Here is a 10,000-nt window from a genome sequence, read left to right as displayed (position 1 = left end):
CTTTTCGGTTAGGGTTTGGTTTCAATGTGCATGTTAAAGAGAGGATTGTACTGTTTCGGGTTTTTTGGTTATGAGGATTTTTTATAACAAGAGAATATTTTTTTATTGGACAGCATTTTAGTTTAACAGAGTACTTTTTTCATCAAAGATGTAAGACGCAACTAAAGAGTTTATAGTACTGGATCAGTAGCGAATAAGTCATTATGTTGCCAGAGAATCTAAGGCAGAATGTACAGCAATTCTCATCATATCAATCAGATAGTATTCAGGTATATCGGAGTCCAGAGAGTGGAGAGTACATCGCAATACTCAGCACAATTACCTTTGTGTGACAAGGAGCTAGGACTGTACTCACGAACTAACTAGCATAGCCCTTGCAGGAAAAACTTCATTAGAAGCCTACAGAATAAGTCTGTAGGTTTAAGGTATCATAAATTGCATTTATCAAAACAACTATACAAATATAAGGTTGTGAGAAAGCAAAGTGGCTAAAAGGACGAGTGACTTGCAGAAGCATCTAGTATTCTGCGACGTTCTGTCATCGGAATCACGCTGTTGTTTGCTGTGTCGTAGTTGCATTTAAAGCTACACAATCAATAAATCAACTGTTCCTTGTTTGTAATTGTGCGCATTTTGAGCCACTACTTGCCGTTCTTTTCCGACCACAACTGCTCTACAGTAAGGCAAATGCCCACACACACACACACACACATACGCACGTTTGATCAGGTGCATGGAGCAGCACAACAAAAAACGATAAAGCACATACCACGGGCTGTGTGTCAACATCTATGCTGCCAGCTGCGATGTGTCATCGGCCATGGTATGCCGAGCTTATCTGGCCAGATCCATCCACTTGTCGGGATCGCGTCACTTCAGGAGCACGAACACATTCAAGAATGCTTTTGGTACCCCGAATGCAATTAACATCCTGTCACCGCCTCTCCCACGGTGGACGCGGGACGTCCATTCCTTTTGTGCGCGGCGTGCGCCATCCTTCTGGCCATTAGAAAGACCAGCCACAGCAAAGGCTGTGAAAGGTTGATGTGGTCGTGCTCCTGCGCGCTCTTCCGCCTCCTCCCAGCCCTTTCTCCGTCCAATTAAGATGCAACGGGGCGTGCGAAGAGCAGAAGCCTCAAATCAAGTTATATCGCCTGCGCTTCCTACCAGCACGACCAGCACCACCAGCTGTGTATCGGCAAAAAAAAGGATGTGTCTTTGCGTCTTACCGCACACGGCACTCTCCCTCACCCCACGCCCCGCCACGATGGACACAAACGAACGCACCGAAGAAGGTGTGTTATATAGTGTTACACCCGGGGGAGTTTCTCTTTGCTCCTGTCTCTCTCTCTGAACTATCGTTTAGCGATCCACCTCGGCACCGAACCGACCTGACCGTACCGGCTTAAAAATAGCCACGGCCTCCTCCGGCTCCGATGAGGCTGATGATGGCCGGTGATGATGGAAGGCTTCGTAACCGTCGGGTGTGTCCCTCCGGCTCTCAGGCACCACCACCAAGCACTGCACTTCAACCCGACTACTGCGGTGGACACAAGGGGTTTTTGAGCGAAAATCTCATTAGCGTGTTTGCGCTAATAACACAACCTCCTCCTTCTGTAGTCCCGGTATCAGGCATCGGGAGAAAGTGGGTGGTGGCGGCCAGAGCCAGAGAGCTATTGCTTCCCGTCCGTGGGGTGTGGGTGTTTTATTTGTGCCACAAGGATTTTCCTGCTCGGTCGGCATTCGGCATGATGGTGGTATGTGAAGCCCAGTAACAGCACTTTTGGCTTTCCGCCTGCTTGGTTGGAGTTGGATCTTTTCTCGCCACCGAGAATGACCTACTCTGTTGCTTTCGGATGAGGTTACCGACACACTCACACGGCCACAAGGGAAAAAGGATTCCGGTGAGGACCAGAGAGAGAGAGAGAGAGAGAGAGAGAAAGAGAGAGGACCACTTCCACAATGCCCGTTTCTCCGATCACATTTCACGCCAATCGATATCCTGTGGCCAACGTACGTACGATGGAATCGGGGAAAAAAAATAGTAAAACCTCTCTTCCCCGGTGTTGGGAGATTTTTATTTTCGCGAACAAATCGCGGTCGCCCTTTTCGTCGCTTCGGTGCTTCTTCTTCACCTACCTAGCAGCGGTGGTGGTCGCAGTAGTAGCCGCAGTAGTAGTAGTAGGCCATGAACTGTGGTTGGCGAATGACGCTCTGAATGGAGCTCACAGGCGATTGCTTCGATCGATTCGCTGGGAATGTTAATGTGTAATACATTCTGACAATTCATCGCCGACCCGTTAAAAAGCATGGCAGTAACGTTAACCCAGATCCATGATTTGACACAAATCACAATTCGGTCGCAGCCTAGTAATCGATGGCAGTAGAGAGAGAATGGTGGAGGGAAACACCCCAAACATGATAAGCCAGCGAGCTATCAACTCCTTGGTGGTGCGTTGTTGGTGATTTGTAAGTACAGTTTAGAAGCAAAACACGACGACGCACAATCGCCATTATGGGTACGCTGTGCTCATACGTTCTGACGATGTCGACCACCGACCGTGGCAGCAGCTGGCAAAATCGTTAGCCTTAGAAGGAGGAGAAGGAGGTGTTGATACAAAACGGATTCGTATGGACTGGTCATTCCCTGGCGTACGACCGGCGATCCATTTGCCTTCTGGAACTTGTGCTGTTAGTGGCACGACATTCCCTAATTACCATCTCTCACAGCCGAGAAGGTTTTGCCGATGGTATCGAGAAGAAATTCCAAGAAGGGGTACGTACCACGATATGTATGAAAGATACGGAGAGTACGGTTGCCCCAGCACACACCGCTCTGACCAGTGAACCCGAACCTCCGTCAAGTTCTGAGTCTGAGAGATGTGAAACCAGCTGTGTAGCGACATGTGTATTCGCTCCGCATTAATATGATTAATTTGTGCGCCTCAGATTCAGATGATTTTCGGGTGAAAAGTTTCTCCATACAAGCTAGCGCTAGCTAATTTCGCGCAAGACCTTCGAAGAACAATTTACTGCTTCGACGGAGTCGCCACACTCTGCAGCAGCAGCAGTACGCAAAACACAGGGAAGTGGAGATTGGGACACTCGACGCTGGCGCTGTCTCGTATCAATTTCTCCGTTCGCCGCAAGCTGCCATAAATGTTTCGTAAGTTAATTACAAATGGCAAACGAGAGAAGAAGCGGGGTGAAAGGGGTTACCACCAGCAAGCAAAGCAGTGATGCCAAACCGAAAATAGTATAGAACACACCCCGTAACGGGTGGGAATGGGTCATAAATTTAGAACCGCGCGACGATGGGCCCGAGAGTACGCCGAGTATTTGGCGGACAGGCGGGCGGGCGGGTGGCCGTGCGTGCATGCATGCGTGTGTTATTGTAAGACACACCCAAAAGCAGCACCTTGTGGATCGTGTGTACGTGAGAGTGTCGGTGTTGGTATCATGCTGTGTTGGGGATGTTGGAATGATTAGAGAGACAAGACACCTGCGGACAGCTGAAGCTCCCTAGAAGCTCCCTTGTTATTTGGTTCAGAAATCTTGATTTGTAATTCGTTTAATCTTACTTAAGTTGGAGAAACTGTATAACCGTGCGTAGAAGTCGTTCGATTATTCCAGTTTCTGTTACTGCCTTACTCTTTGTGCAGACTACCCTACAAACCACGATTCCTATGCTGAGTGTAGGAGTGAGTGCGACTTCCGATGAAACAGCGCTATACGAGCTCCAGATCGAGCAGTTTTGTGTATGAGCGCGAACGAGACGGCTGATGAGACGGCAATACTTTAAGTCGTTTTCGTCGTTTGAGTTTGAAATCTTCCCGAATTTTGTTCGATTGATCGAAATGTGAATCGAAACACACCGCGACACCGCGATTTGATTTGCCTTTTTTCGCATAAATACGGCGATTTTCAATTAGAAAAATGCGTCAGATTGTCGTACGATAATGGTAGACCTTGTCGCGAACTAATTTGATCCGCTTTTCGGTCAACTTTAGCCGTTTAATCTATTGCACCGCGCCTGTTCGCATTCAAAGAAACAGCCGGCAGAACATGTATTTCGATGTTTCTAGCCCCAATTCTTCGCCAAAAAAGTTTGCATGATGTACATGTACAAATGATAAACATTTTGCCTCATTATCCAAGTGCATTTACTTGCATTTATACCACAAAACGGTGAGGAACAGAGCTGTTTTTCTTAACATAAAAAGGATGGGAATGGTGATCCGTTTCTTCGCACCGTTTTTCACGGCTGTACCGTGGCAGATGATGCCATGAAGTGCACATATTACGTTACGAAAACGGCGATAGAAAAGATTCCCCACGGAAGCGCTACGCAGTGCTAATAACGAAGCGCGATCTCAGCCCACGGCAGCAAGGAAGGGCGATCGCGTCCCTTGCGTGGGCGAGAGATGGGAAAGGGGCGAAGATCTCTTCGCAACATTTGAACGGGTTAAAGTGATGCGGGAAAATGTCTTGCTTGTGCAGTTGTCCAATCAGAAGAGAACAACAAAACAGCAGCAGAACAATCGGCAACAGCATCCGGTGCCAAGCACGAAACGCAGAATGCACAACAAAGGACAACAATCTGCGCAGGATGTACGAACAATGGGGGAGGAGGGGTTTGCAGCGAGGAGGGCGTGTGCGCCAAGGTGTTTACTACGCGTTGGTGATAGTCACCGAAAAGGGCGTTGTCGATGCAGCCAACAGCAGAAGAAAACAATCGCGAATTGGAGTTGTTTTGGCGCAATTTGATAAGCGGAAAATATGTTCAAGAATGGTTGAGTTTTGTGCTCAAACCGCCTTGTGTTAATGTCGCATATTGCTGGGAAAACCCACGATAGTTTGGGCTATATTCTTCGCCAGGTCTTCTATCTTTTCTGCGCAAGAAAGTGCACACAAAGTACACCAATCCAGATGCACTTTGCGCATAGCGATTGGTCAAAAGTTGTGTTGATTTGGTATCAAGGTATGATGCGTTTTAGGGTGCAATCGATTGTTCGTGTTGAGCCTGATGATCGTGTGCGCGGTTGCCAATACGCACGTGAAGCGTGACACGCATTTTTTGATGAGCAAAATGTTTGTTTTCTATTTCAATCAATGTGAATCATGATGATCATTCGAAGGCATGTTTGTGACATTGTGAACAATTCAAAATGTGTGAACTTTTTGTCACAACGCACGGTCTCGATTTCACGTATTGATGTAGCGTTTGTGAACAGGTGATCATCAATAAAGCATTGGTTCAGTGCGTTGCATGTTCGAAATTCCCGTCCCAAATCCTATCATCTCTCTAACATCATTCCACTTCATACACATTCATTCATCCACATACATCACCGACAGACATACCGCGACAAACCATGACCTACGACGATGACGAAAGAGCAGACCTAGAACGGGGGAGTGAGACAAGCAGAAGATCGGCGATCCAAAATGGTGGATGGGCGGTCGAAAGTTTTTTTTCGATTTTTTCAACTACTCGAAAAAAACCCTGAAAGTATGCAATTTGAAATTTTTACATGAAATTTCAGAAGGCTGTATAACCCACCTAGCATTGCTGTATATGATAGGGGCACGAAGGCTGCATAGCCCACAAACCACCCCATTCAGGTTTGTTCGCTATGCAGCCTTGCAAAATTTCAAATTTGGTTTGTAGGGTAGGGTATACTGGCGAAAAATTTACCGTAGCCCTAAATCAATTCTACGATGTTAAAACGATGGAAAATCGGATTATTCATTTAAAATTAGGTACGTCTATCAACTCTTTAGATGTTAAAATTGAGAGAGCATCTGCTTCAATTCAAAATTATCTCCATTAATTGTTCATTTTAAAATATGTTTACAACATTTCTAGACCGAAAATCTCATAGTGCGGTCACTAGAAAGTAGACATTACTACCGTACACTGACTTAGATTCTTATAATGTGGAAAAAGGATTACACGCACCTTCAACAAACGCAGAAAATGTTCGTTTTGCTGCAGAAATTGTAATATCGATACAAAAAAAAACCTAGTAGACACAACATTTATGACTGTTTCGTTAGCGAAACGACATTTTCCAATTTGACATTTTCTGCGTGTGTAGACCCTGTATAATGGACGGGTTACTAATTAGCTCATCGATTAGGTTCTTTCGCTTTTCATAGAATACTACGTTTCACCTATGATCGCTCAGGACTTGTCATCTTTTCATAAAACAACTCATAGACGTTCATTCCATCCATCATACTCTTGCAGTATGCCATGCCTGACATCGATGTTCAGCTCGCAAACATCGAATGAATGAAATTACTGTTTTTGAGCTACAAAAGGGGAATGGGATTTAGAATACTTTCCACAAACACATTCCTTCATCGACCTTTTGCTATGCGAATCAAAATTGACGAGACGCCGAATCGGGTGGGCGACCGGCCGGCCGGCATTGCATACATACCTTAACTGTGCATTGTTTTCATAAACTTGAAGATCACTCGCCTTATTACCCCACACTCGTGACCTTTCCTGTGAACCACCGTCGGTTGATTGCAAAGACTAAAGAGAAGCTATGTGGCGGCCGCAGTCGCCGCCGCCAGCGTTGGAGTCTGGAGAGTACCTTTGGCACTCGAAAAGTTCGCGTAGAATTTGGTATTTCGATTGCTGGTGGCGATGCTCTTGTTGCTCGCGCTCGCCAGCGTTCGTTCGTTGATTCGTTTACTTTTGCTTTCGTTTGTAGAAACGAAATTTTGTTTATTTTCCTTTCGGATGGCCCCTTCCCATCCATCCCGTCCATCGCCGTTCGTTCGCCTTCAAGCCGCTAACCGCTAACGGCAGGAACACGGTTTCGACGTTCTCGACGTTGCTGCGACCGGTAAACCGGTTGGAATTTTGTGCTCCTCGTGCGGCATCTCTGTTTGGACTGCTACCGTTGGAGCGGTGGGTAAGTGCTTTCGGTGAATGTTAGATAACGAGACACACGCCGAACATGAGATTTGCACAGATGCCCACCCCCCTGGGTGGTTAATGTGTAATTGATTTTAAGATTCAACAAGAGGAAAGCAATTGATGATATCGAAAGACGATTTAATGTTGCTCTTGATGTTGTACCGGGTGTCGGTGCCAGTCAACTCAAAAATACGAAATTCCCCCGAGGGTTGGTGTTGTTTATTTACCTTCCCTTTGACTAATGAACTAATCTAATCAAAACAAATGCCTCGAATGCCCGATAGCCTGCGGTTGACTGACGCATTTAGTAGCTACTACACTCTCAATGCTAACCGCTAATGAGTCACAGTTAAGGCAGACGGTTGACCGGAGATCCTCGGCCTCGCCAATCTGTTCTCACTATGTGTCGCTTCTTCCTGGTAGTTTCACCTGGCTGGCTGGTTGGTGCTGAGCGTTTCGTTTCCGCGTTCCTTCCCCCTCTGTCTGTGCAACGGGAACACATTGGAGAGTGATCGAGAGATTTAGGGTGGCCTTTGCTTTGCCTGCACTTCGCACGGAACGTGCCGACAGCGCCACAGGCGCAGACAGAGGCAAGCGAATGTGATTTATTTTTATCCTAATTTACCCACTCCTCGCCATGACTGGGACCCCCTATAGTAGCCCTCTTTGCTGCTGCTGCTGCTGCTGGTACTACTGGTACCGGCCATCGAGGCGCCACACACGTTCCGTGTCTAAAATTACAAGCGATCGTCGAAGCGAGAGTTGCAAGAGAGATGAGAGAGAAAAGGCGAGCGAGAAGTGATATGGCGTCTCTAGCCGTGGTCTGTGTGCGTCTGTTTTGTCCATATTACCAAGACCAGATTTTACTCCGAGCATGGGGATGGCCGAGTGGATGGCCAAAACATGATCTGCTGCCATCTTTGTGATGGCCACTATCGCGCGACATCGTGGCAAGCTCCCTGAACTCTCTCATACACCAAACAGCGATCATCCTTTCTGTCGCATCCGATGCCGATGATTGGCTTCTGACATCCCCCCGCTTTCCACCTTTCGCTGTACAGTTGCCTTTGGGGTTTTGTTTTCGTTTTTCATTATCACGGTCACCCAGCACCACGCCAACAATTTGAGGGTGAGAAGAAGGGGCTACAGTAACGTACAGTCAGTGAACCACCCCCGGGGGCACCACCCGCATGGGTGAAAAGGGCGCCTTCGGCGCGTGGTGCAGTTTCTCGCGTGTAGCCCACCACCATCATGATGATGGTGCCCGGCGCATAGCCCAACGCCGCAGCTGACGATGATTATGGTGGCAAGAGAGAAAGAGAGAGATCCACGTTTGATAGTGGCCAATGAAGGTTGATTATCGTGTGAATGGTTTTTGCGGTGATGACGTGTGCTGTCGTCCCACGGCACTATCTTTCAGTCGCGTGAACCGCATGTATTATGTTTCCAATTGAATTTTGATATTCATTATATCATAAAATATAGTTTGTCATATTTCCAACTTTGGCAAGAGCTTAAAAAGAGTTTTGTGTAAACTTTCCGTTGAGAGTTTGCAAGCGATGTTCCGCTATTGCAGCACATGAATCGATTTTCCACACCTGGGTTGGCATAATGTAGGAGGAGATTGTGCAGAAGGTGATGAGTAGTTGGGGTGAAAGTGATCTTCAATGGCAGCAGCGCTAACACACAGCCGAATGAAAACCCGAAATGAAAGGCAGGCCCCCGGTATTGGAATCGAAAAGCAGCATCAGCAGCATCACAAACTTCCTCTTTTCGAGCATTCGTACCGAACCGGCACCGCGTACGATTATGAGCTAACCATTAATAAACTCATTACTAGACATCGATATTCCCCTCGTCCTCCTCATCGCATCAGTTTCTTTTTACAATTGAATCTATCATTGCGTTGCATACAGCCGCGGTATGGATGTGTGGTGGTCCATCGTCGGATAAATTTCGGTTGGTTCCACCAGTTTCTTTCTCCTCCCTGCCGTTATGTGCGTTAGGCGAACCATCACCGTCGTCTTCATCACGTTTCTATAGCAGTTCGTTGAACACGCACCGCTGGGCGCTGGATGAAATGAAAGTGGAAGTGGAGACGATTGCAGGAGATATGATGCTCATGATCTGGCAGACGGGGTTTTGAATGTAAAAGGCTGTTAAAAGTCCCGTTGGAGAGCAATTTTTTTTTAGGTAGCATTGAAAGGTATAGAGCAGCGATTGATCAACGAAAGCGAGAGTATGATCGCTCGATCGCGTTGATTGGTTTGCGCCGGGGTTGTAATTACACAAAATTATACGATATGGCAGCGGCATAGCAATGGAATCAAGCGTAACCTACAAGTAGGCGCAAAGCAGTTGGTGTTGCCAATGTGTGAGATCGAAAGTAATAGTGTTTGATATTTGTATACTAAAAGCATTTTGTTATATTATGATGTACTTTATTATTTGCATTCCCCCGGTCGGTTTTTAAGCAGTTCCCAAAAACAAGCTTCGACATTTCCCTTTTTTGTGACATTTTGCCAACGAGTGATGGAGCCAAGGAGGCCGACGCCATAGTGGTCGCCTACCAACTACGCTTACCCCAGTTCCGCGCTTGCTTGATGATTGCTTCGGTATAGATTGTAGAGAAACAGTAGCTGCAGCAGCAACTAGATTGATGACAGGATACTTTTGACATTTGATACGCAACAAATAATGAACGATGTCAACACTAATATCAGCATCAATCATCCGGGAGGCGCAACCATCGCGTATTGCTCGCTCGCTCGCTCACTCACTTAACTAATCAAGCAAAAAAGCTCTCCCGCTGATGAGACACCGTCTCAAGGAACGCCGTTTGCAAAGACATCGGAACGCAAAACAGTGTGGAGACTGTTGTGAGACTGATTGCTGCAGGAGCAGCAGCAGCACCAGATCTAGTATGTGCACAATAAGGCGAGAAAGTATTTACGAAGGACACAGTACAGTAACAGTAGAAACCTACACGACGACCACGATGTCGTGTATGCATGTCGTGTTTGTTCCGAATGAAGATGAATAGAGCAGTTCAGTAGCAGTAGG

General features: G+C 46.8%; 1 protein-coding gene across 7 annotated transcripts in view; it reads left to right on the top strand.

Moving 5' to 3' along the window:
• LOC125959924 (striatin-3) overlaps positions 1-10,000 on the top strand; it is a 26,496-nt gene that overhangs the window by 6,977 nt on the left and 9,519 nt on the right. The window lies entirely within an intron of this gene.

Source organism: Anopheles darlingi, chromosome 2 (assembly GCF_943734745.1).
Source record: "Anopheles darlingi chromosome 2, idAnoDarlMG_H_01, whole genome shotgun sequence".
In the NCBI taxonomy this organism is placed as follows: Eukaryota; Metazoa; Arthropoda; class Insecta; order Diptera; family Culicidae; genus Anopheles; species Anopheles darlingi.
Note: the sequence above shows the minus strand (reverse complement) of the source record. Positions and strands in the feature narration are given on the sequence as shown.